Here is a 10,680-nt window from a genome sequence, read left to right as displayed (position 1 = left end):
AATGTTAATGAGCTCTGCTGACCCCACCCCTCTCTGAGAGATGGTAAACATAGACCAGAACACAGATCGGGGGCGCATTCCCTTCAGAAACAAATGTAATTCACTGCGTCTTCAGCGGCTCAGATGTCGGGAGTAAATGATGTCTATGTTCATTATCACATCCAACAACAGAATACCTCAATCACTTAGGAGTCATTCTTGTGTACATCTGCTCCGGTGGTGAAACAATGGCAGACTGATGACAGCTCACTCAGGGGTCTAAGGTAAGACGCCAGTCCAGTCTGTGCTGAAACACTACTGTCAATCAAACTATCGTGGGAGGGGCCTGTCTGTGTGATGTCGCAAAGGCATCAGAGATTAATTTGATTTGAGAAAGAGATAAAGATTTTAGTAGATTTAAAAAAAATGTAAAAAAAAATCACTGGGTGGATTTTTTTTATTATTTTAGGGTGGTCTTGTACACACACTGCTAACACATTTCAGTTCAAACAACTTGTAAAAGTGTATGTAGCATCCGATGACCCCTTTAAGGGTTTTGCAGAAAATAACTCTTACATGTTGCCACCTTTATGGGAAATGTCCAACCCAGTCTCACGGCAGTTCGTGATATAGTCACGAAATTTAATCTATTGATTCGTGTTCATTGACACAAATTTTCCTCTTTTTTCGTGTCACTCAGCACGAATTTCCATCTAATGTATTTCAATAGGAAATATCTCTCATGCCTGTAGAAGTGTATAGACAGATTAACTGACACTTTGTGTAAAGCCGAGGTCTCGCTTTATTCACCTATACAATTGCCTTCTTAATTCCGTGTTCTATCTATCTATCAATCTAACTATCCATCATTTTCTGTCTCTACCTCTCGCAATGCCAGGGAGGTCTACAAAAAAGATTTGTCCCTTTTGTCAGGCTATTTTATTTTGCGCGCAGAAGATCTGTTTGAATTGTAAAAAGTAGCAGCCTCTGAAGCAGCGGCTCAAGAAGAAGGTGAACCATCCTTTAAACAAGTGTCTTATTCTCTCCCCAAAAGAGAGCAAGCTTTTGGTAATGATGGGAAGAGCACAACACATGTATGTCAAATTCCAGCTTACCACATTACCCACAAACCTACAAAATTAGATTGTATGATTCAAACAGATTAATACTTCAAATATAGAGGTTAACCATGAGTTTAAACTGCACCTGTTTTAAGTAAGCAAAACATAACACTTGTTTAATTTGCACAGGTTGGACCAAGGATTCCAGTGGCAATGATGATCAGCTGATTATGCTGCACCTCACACCCTGTGACCCATTGGAGAACACAAGCAGCCGTGAGGAGGTGAGGACCACACGGGGAAGAGACAAGGAACATGCTGGTCGAGCAGATGAGCATCACGGAGGGACAGGTGGAGCAGACGAGCACTACAGTGGAGCAGATGAGCACTACAGTAGAGCAGATGAGCACTGCACTACAGTGGAGCAGATGAGCACTACAGTGGAGCAGGTGGAGCAGATGAGCACTAGAGTGGGGCAGGTGGAGCAGATGAGCACTAGAGTGGAGCAGGTGAGCACTAGAGTGGGGCAGGTGGAGCAGATGAGTACTACAGTGGGGCAGGTGGAGCAGATGAGCACTACAGTAGAGCAAGCGACCATTATGTAGGGGCAGGTGGAGCAGATGAACACTATGGAGGGACAAAGTAATAAGGAGAGATTTAAAGAGTTTCAGTTTAGATTTGTAAAGGCTTGAAGTATTTGAACCATGGGTTACCGTAACATTACTCAACTTCTAGTGTTTTTTTCCCCATAGAGCTTTATGCAGGTAAGGGCTGAATGATTTATTTTTTCAGCATCGACATTACAATGTGTGCATGTGAAATAGTCACATTGCAGGATGCATAATGCCAAGTAGGGGAAAATAACTCAAACACGTCATGCTTTCTTTTTTGCTGCATGATACTAAAGTAAAACTTACAAGGTTCTCAATTTCTATGGATAATCTGCAAGAAAAGTCCATCTGAAATTATATAATTAGATGATATCTATCTGCACTTAGGGATGTTGGAATGAATTTTGTGAGTCTATCATAAATCTAAAAAAAATACTAATTGAATGCTGAAAGTACTATTCCTATGTTTTTGTTTTGTTTTTTCGTACACTTATATGTCAGGGGCATTGTTGTTGCGCTGTTAAAGCTTGGATAAGCAATGTTAGAGTAACCAGCCAGAGCACCTAGATTTTGAAAGTATCCAACTGAAAAAAATCCTATCAGGGCTTGCACCAAAGTAACTCCCCCAAAACACATTTGTTAATAATGTCTGTTTTAATAGTGGTGAATGAGACATGAGGTAGGATAGTATATGGTTAGTGCACCAGCAGCAGTCAGACAGAGCTGACTACTTTCTGTCTGACTACTGCTGGTGTTTCTGTCTGACTACTGCTGGTGCACTTACCATATCAAACTCCTACCTCATGTTTCATTCACATCTATGAAAACAACACACATTATTAACAAATTCCCTCTGAAACAAAATAAATAAATACAGCAACCATGGTGTAACTTCAGGCTCTTCAGCTTCCTAACGTTAGTTCACTGCTGGTTCAGCAGCATAAGTTGGTCCCTCGGTGATGTGTCAAACTTGTATGGACTCTATTGCAGGCACACACTCCCGATGGTAGCTGCCAATGTTAATATGGTGGAAAAGGCCCACTGCATATTACAGATCTTCGACAAGGCTACATTTCAGAATTTACGATATTAGGCTATGCCACACTACCATTTACCCACCCATGCGTTCCCTGAACAAGTCAGCAAAGGATCAGCACTTGTTAAAACAAATTGTGATTATCACAAACAGTATGGGCATAAGCAAGAAAACAAAACGCGTGGGGTTAATGAATCAACCCTAATTCAGTCGCAAAAAAAAAAAAAATGCATGTACTTTACACGTATTAGTACATGTACTGCTGCACTTGTGTGATGTTGTGATCTTGATGTATTTGAAATAATATGTTTAAGCTTTATTTGGTATATGAGTAATTTTCTTTCTCAAAACCCACTGCTGTCTTCACAGGATCAGCCATGGGCACAGTTGATCTCAGTTACAAAAAGAAAAAGTCAGGTATGTGAATAATGTTTGTAGAGTAATTATTAGTGTTTCTGGCAATTATGGATTACCATAGCTCATTAGTCAGGCAGATTTTCTTAGGAAATTTAATTAATTAAATTGAATTTAAAGGAGACCTATTATGCTCATTTCAAGTTCTATATTTTAATTCTGATACTCCACTAGAGTAATTTTGCATGATCCTCAGTTACAAAAAATCCTTGTTTATCTTATACTGGGCCTTTATGTAGGCACTAATTGTTTGTCAGAAACAAGCCATTTTAGATGGAGCCTTCTAGAAGCCTATATGGTTACTATTCTAATGAGCCTGCATGTTATGTAAATTATGGAGCCAAATATAAACAGCTTGTTTGCACACATATTTACTATAAGAGAGAGGATGGCCTTTTCTCATATTTGGGGGGTCTCTAGCTGCACCTGGGACACATACACTCATGGACAAAAATATTGGCACCCCTGCATTTCTGTCAGATAATAAATTCACTACTTCTCCCAGAAACTTGCTGCAATCACAAATTGTTTGTATTGGAACAACACAAAAAAGCAGAAGAAAAAAAAGCCAAATCTGAGACATTCTACACAAATCTCCAAAACTGTACTGGACAAAATTGACGCCCACATCTTAATATTTGGTTGCACATCCTTTGGAAACAGTAACTTAAATCAATCGCTTCCTGTAACCATCAGTGGGTTTCTTACAACTCTCTCCTGGAATTTTGGACCAATCTTCTTTCGCAAACTGCTCCAGGTCTTTCAGATTTTAAGGGTTTCTTCTCGAGATCTATAGACAGGTGCTCTATGGGATTTTGATCTGGACTCATTTCTGGCCACTTAAACCTTCCAGTGCTTTGTCTTAAACCATATTTTGGTGTTTTTTGAAACATGCTTTGAGTGATTGTCCTGCTTTAAGACCCATGACCTCTGACGGAGACCCAGCTTTATGACATACATTGCCCCAGGCCCGTTTATTTTATTTATTTATAGGTTTTTGTTTATTTTAATAGCAATATCCGGCAACATTGCATCGCCGGCATTAAACTGGCAGTAATCGAAAAAGTCCATGGACAGGTCATTGCTGACAAGATATGACATTTGGTAAGGAAAAAAAAACATAATAATAATATATATATATATAAATATCGTTAGCCTCATAGCATAATTGCCTAAGTCATATTTCAATGTTTTTGGTAAACAAGAAAAAACAAATTTTTTAGAAATCACATTGTTATTTTTTATTGATATTATAACAGTACATTCAACCAGATGTGTGAACAAGTATGCAAAAAGAAAAAGATCCATCATCAATCGCCTAACCAATAAAAATGACTTAGGCATTTTTTCTCTTACATAAAAAATGCAAACATAACATAACAAAAGTTGTTTTACTCTCCTAAATATAACCAAGATGTGTAACTTGTGAACCCTAACCAAGTTGTTTCTTATTAATGTCTAACCTTAACCACTGTTTTCCTTTTCCACCCTTAATTTGAAGTTCCACTTAGGTGCTGTGCAAACATAACATAACCAAAGTTTTTTTATTCTCCTAAATATAACCAAGATGTGTAACTTGTCAACCCTAACCAAGTTGTTTCTTAATGTTTAACCTTAACCACTGTTTTTCATTTTGTTTCTTTCCCACCAAGTTCCACTCAGGTGTTGTGCACACTCATTTTCACACTGTCTATTGATGAGGGAGGTTGTCATAGTACTGGTGGGCTACTCTTGGTAGTACTGGTTTCATTGCCTGCAAGTCATTGAATTTCCTGAGAGTAATTGGCAGTTGTCAGCCAAGTACTGGAGAGCCCGGAGGTGGGGTCACCAACTTTTTTACCTTGTCGAATATTGGTGACGTAGGCCCCAGATAACTTCATGAAGTCATTGTGGTATAGCTGGGTCACCTTGTATGGGGATGGATGTATTCGTGCAGTCTCAAAGATGACAATGTAATCACGTGGAGTGTGAATATCTTTGACGATGCGCCGCTCAATGAGGCTATGCATGGAGTCACACTCCATTTGTGTGTGGCCAGCAACCAGAAACTTTTGCTCTATGGTGACACCATGCTTCATGGCCAGATGAAGGTAGGTGTTGCTGATGGCACCACACCGATTTTGATATCCACAGCCATTACTCCAGACAATGACTTTCTCAATGTTTCCATTGGCCTCTAGGATTGATTCGAAGTGTTTGGACTGCAGATGGGCAAAAACCTCACTGCTGAGGGAGCCTTCATGCTCTTCCCAAGCGTAACAATATCCATCTTTGTTGTTCATGTTGAAGCAAGTAAAGTTGTGCATCTGTAATTTAGTTTTGTAATACATTGTACTTGCTTTTGTCTTGGGGCACAGAAGAACGCATTGAAGGTCCATTGTCCACACTGAAAGTTTGTCACTGGATTCCTTTTTATCCTTAGCTTTTTCAGCTTGAGCCTGAGCCTTTAATTTCAAGTGAGTAGTAAGGGTATCCTCATCTGTATTTCCCACCTTGGCACTGACACATACATCACACTGGGTTTTTTTTTGGTATGAACACGGAGTAATTCTGCTCACTGAACACATTTCGAAAATATGTCTCACTCACAGCACGCGCTCCATTTTCACCAGCAGCTTTCTGATATTCCTTGTGAAGATCACTTAGAACTGTTCCCGGCTCCAGGAACTTCTTTTCCTGATAGGAGGGAACCTGACGGCAGTAATGGGATGGGACTGTAGCCAGTCCAGAGAGCCATTCTTTCAGGAAGGTCTGGTCAACATCTGATATGGGCACACATGGGCCAGTCTTGTTGATCTTGGGTTTACACGGATCAGTTTTGCATTTTAACCATGATCCGATGGTTCTGGGGGCGATACCAAGTGTTGAACAGAAAAGATTCTTACACACAGGTAGTTTACGTCTATCTGCCAGTTGCAGGTGGTATAATAGGGACGTTGTTCTCCTTGATGCAACACCACCTTTCTTCTGTTTTATGGGCACATATTGGACTAGAGTCTGGATATACAGCTTGCGTGTCTCCCAGAAAGGCATGGACCAGAAATTGTTGAAGATATCTGTTCTATGCTCTTCAGTCAGTAGTTCACAACTTCGTTTCTCTGACTTTAAGCAGTGCTGTGATGTGCAGGGTGGGCCCATGGTCTTTGGTGGTCTCTCCTGACCCATTGTATTCTTGTAATTCTCCCCCTTAAGACGCTTCTCCTTTATCAGCTCTCGCTTCCACATACAGTAGGTAGACATCCAAAACGTTACTTCTACCGCCGCTCGTACCGCCGCCGCGGCGTCTGCAAAGTGCATTTGCAGCTTTTGACCGCTGAGTGGCGCTTTAATCACAAGTTTTCAGACAAGCGCATCAAAGCACATTTTCGCAAATAGACGTCAGTTTTGCCTCGCTGATGTGTTACATTTGACGGCTGCAGTCAGGGAAAATGAAAGAAAAACACTATAGTTAAAATAGTTAATATTCACAGATGAAAGTTTGGTGATTATGAAGTTATGTGCATTTCTTAGAACGAATTCAAGCAGGATAAATGTCAAGCCTGTGCCTGAGCCTGTGCTTATATTTTCTCTAAGCTACACAGTATTACACCATATTTTAGATTTGACACATTTAATAGGTGTGCAGTATTATTTATATAATATGAATTATGTGTTATATTATTCAAAAGAAATTGTGGTTTACTTTGCATCAGAGCATTAAAAGTGGCTATTTTAGTGAGCTAGGCTACATGGATCTATATGCAAAATGTCAATATTCTCATATATTAGGCCTATATTTTAATTTATATTTTAAAATTCCTTTAATAAAACAACATGCATTTTTGTTATTCGTTACCTGTCCTTTATTTTGACAGACAACTTCTTGGGAAAACATATTTGTCTGTAAGAAATTGTTGCGTGTTTTATAAATTATTTTCTTTATTTTAGTAAAATGTGAGGCACTGTATAATTTCGTTCCCATTATTTAGGCCTAATTAAAACAAGAAACGAATAAATTAAACCTGCATGATTTAGCTAAATCATTGAAATTCTAAAGAATGGACGGATTAATAAAACTTCCTCACGATTAAACTCAAGTTCTCTCATTATAATCACCAAAGTGCAAATGATGTAAAAAAGAGCTTCATTAATAGACAACTTCAGTGATTTTAAAGGGAGCCGCCGTTACTTGCTTACATAGAATTTAAGTTAAAAAAAATAAAATTGCAGCCGCATTTAAATGCATGTATTTAAAATGTCTGCGTGCAAGAGTGATGCTGACTGCATGCGCAGCATTTATTCTTATTTGTTTTATCTTCATTACAAATCTTGTTTGGTTTTATTTTGGATAATTGCATGTAAAAAATAATTTACGTTGTAATGCATATGCAAAATGTGAATAATTATTCATATTTAAGTGTTTGTGCGAAAATTATTAATGCGCATGCAGGACAGGGAGGACAGGGAAATCTAAAAAAGCCTATAAAACATCATAGACGGATCATAGTGATGTCTGGACTCTGTTTGGGATTTAGAAAAACATAAAGAGATGGTTCAATATATTGGTTATAGGCTAAATTCTGTGAGAATTTATATTTCATAGTCTAAAAAAAATATTGTTTAGACGAAACAAAATAAGATTAACGCAACAGTTTGCGTAAATTTATTTATTTATTTTTTTTGAGTTAAGGCAACTTCCTCTGAAGTTATAATAACTAATAATCTTTATTGCGCTATACAGTAGTCAACATTTTAAGTGGATCAAACCTTTCTTCAAAGTTGCCCTAAAACCAAAATGACGAGTCCTATCTAAACCTGTTCTGCAAGTTTGATACCCTCATAAGACACTGTCCATATGAAAGAACAAGAGATTCACACATTTATATCAACCCCCACAAGCTATACAGAGCTACCCCCCAACCCCCTCCAGCTGAACTGAATTCGGTCTGTTTGTTGGCTGTGAGGAGCGGTCTGTTGTCATGTTACTGGGTTGAAACTTGCACTCACAGCAGCCCTACTCTTTTTATTCATTTTTTTCCCGCAGCCCATATTATTGTTTTCACAAGACCATAATAATAACAAATTATCAATTGATAATTAATCATTATTTTACGAAAATCATTGTTATTTGTGAACGTAGCGTTTGCGGAAGGCTTTAAGACCAAGCGGAATCCTCCATCAGCTGCTCCCGCTTCACAGCGCGTGACTCGCGCTAACTAACCCAGCTTCAAAGTCCGTAAGTGGCAAGACAGAAAAACATTCAGTCTACCTGGAGGAAGACATATTTCATTGTAAATTAATGCTGTTAAATAGAGAGTTAAATAGAGAGAGAGAGAGAGAGAGAGAGAGAGCGAGAGAGAGAGATGGAAAGAATAAAAAAAACCCTGTGTTGTCTATTCCTAAACTTGGAGCTCATTATTGAAGTACAAATCCAAACACCAGAAGCAAACTCTCAGTGTTCTTTCATTGAAAAGTCATTTTGTTTATTCACAGGCTATATGGTTGAAATAATATTTTTGTTCAAAACTTTAAGTGCCATTGTTTAAAAAATAACATTGTTATAAAAATGCTTTATTGGCTAACTCTCATAGACCTTCAGTTGTTATGCTTTAAAATCCCATAACATTTGTAATTTCACAGTATTTTCACCTCCTAAATCACTAACCTTTAAAGTCACAATTCTATAACGATCAAATTTACTCAGGCCGATGGCACTTTTAATTACATTGTTTTTTTTTTACACTGTTTTTAGAATAATTGTAGCCTACATAAATAGGTGAAGCAAAACAAATATGAATAATATATCGTCCTTTTTTTTTCCCTTATTTTCTTAAATAATAAACACTTATTTTCTACAAGAATAAACATGATAACATATTATTAATTCATAGAAATAATTTAAGCATTTAAAACCTTTTTTAAAAAACTTGAACTTCAATACTATTAAACTGACTTTAAAATCTCAAGGAGGTTTATAAGTTAAAAAGGGTAAAATGTCACAGTGCATGTTAAATAGCCTAAATGAACTTGTGTTAACAATATAATTAGAACTAACAATATAATTCGATTTTTTTTTTTTTTTTAAATGAACTATTCCTGTATAAAATGGGACAGCAACCTTTATATCAAACATTTTTAAATCGTCCAAAGCTGAGCAACGAGCGAGGCAGGTTGAGCGTGCGAAGTGAATGTGCTGCACAAAGTCATTTTCAGATGCAATGAAAATAAAAAAATTAAAAACACTGGATAGCCTAGATTAGGCCCAGACTCTGTTTCTAAGTATATAATAATTATAATTACCCCACAGTAGGGTGTCCATATGCGCCGTTCATACGGGACACGTCCCGGCCAGGATTTTAATATTGCCTAAAATATCCAGGTTTTGGCTGTTTGCAGGTCGATCGTTGTGCGACATTCATGAGAGCTAGAGGAGCAGAGCAGACGGCTCCTTATGCTTTCGGATCGCTCTCGCACCTACTTTTTTCTTTTTTTTTTTTTTTTTTTTGAGCAGTGACGATTCTATCAAACAAACGAACGAACACGTGCGCATATTGCATCGCTTTGATTGTTCCATGTAGATCTCGCCTTCTCACGCGCAGCCCCACGATTGGTCGATTATGTATAATACCTGCATGTTATTGGTCAAACTGCTTTGGACGTTTTAGGCAATATTAAAATCTGGCCGGGACGTGTCCCGTATGAACGGCGCATATGGTCACCCTACCCCACAGTAACAAATTTTAACCGATTAATCGCCTATTTTCGTTTGCTGCATGTTATTTTATTTATTTTATTTTTTTTTTTTTAAACAGGCTAAAAAATAAATTAAGTTTGTGTGAGGAAAATAATATATATAAGTCATGTATAAGTTGCATTTTATTACATTTAGAAATAATAACGGCTGGCCTAATAATGTTATAATGTGCCAACAGGATATTTTTAGTTCTCTTCATTTTACAACAAATCCTTTAAATTTAACAAATTTATCAGAACAGAACAATAATTACAAATATATAATTCTAATGGATAAATAAAATTGCAGTATATAATAATATAGGCTTAACTATAAACAAACAAACAAAAAATTAAATGAATAATAATTTAAAGCGAACCATAAGGTAAGGTTGTGCTCTCATTCGGGAGAAATCCAAACGTTTCCATATAAGTGATGTTGCCTATTTCAAGCTCAACTATTATTCATTAGGAAAAAATAGGCTTTGTAGTTCACGCGTGTTTCAGTATCGACAAAAAAAAAAAAAAAAAAAATCGTAATTAACAAAAATATGCCAAAGTGGACCGCTGCTCGCGCTGGATGGCACGGTGAACGGCTACTGTTTCCAATGAATGTGCGTGAGGCACCAGCGCGATCAAACAGCTGAAACAGGAAATACTCAATTTTTGGTCACACAGTAAAGGCATAATTCAAAAATGCAAAGTGTTAGCAGTTTGAAAAATCAAGAATAATAACAGAATTAATAATAATAATTGCTAAATGCTGGACCGTTCTCATTTCGATCTGCAAATGGAACCTGAAGGATTTTTTTTTAAACCAAGAATGAACCGAAATGAAAACATTTAGCTTTTTATCCGTATATATAGG

Source organism: Cyprinus carpio, chromosome B4, assembly GCF_018340385.1.
Source record: "Cyprinus carpio isolate SPL01 chromosome B4, ASM1834038v1, whole genome shotgun sequence".
NCBI classification, from domain to species: Eukaryota; Metazoa; Chordata; class Actinopteri; order Cypriniformes; family Cyprinidae; genus Cyprinus; species Cyprinus carpio.
The sequence above is the reverse complement of the archived record's forward strand: the minus strand, read 5'-3'. Positions refer to the sequence as shown.